Source organism: Myotis brandtii, unplaced genomic scaffold (genome assembly GCF_000412655.1).
Source record: "Myotis brandtii unplaced genomic scaffold, ASM41265v1 scaffold2325, whole genome shotgun sequence".
Lineage (NCBI taxonomy): Eukaryota > Metazoa > Chordata > Mammalia > Chiroptera > Vespertilionidae > Myotis > Myotis brandtii.
In genome coordinates, this window is record NW_005358747.1 from 231,566 (window position 1) to 231,840 (window position 275).

Genomic DNA, 275 nt, shown 5'->3' on the forward strand with positions numbered 1-275 from the left:
GGGGGAGGATGCCTGCAGCCCGGGCCCCCCTGCTTCTTGGGGGGAGGACGCCTGCAACCCGGCCCCCCCCTCTCCTGGCAGCACAACCCAACGCCTGAGGCTGTTTCCCGCTAATCCCCGCAGGGCGACACTGCAGAGTCAGGGCTGGGCCTGTGCCAGGATCGGCCTCCTGGGGACACAGACGGAGGCTGGGACTTCCACTTGAAGAGGGAGCAGGGTGAAAGGGGGGGCGGGCAGGGCGTGGGGACCCCAGGCGGGACGTGCCCTGGAGCGGG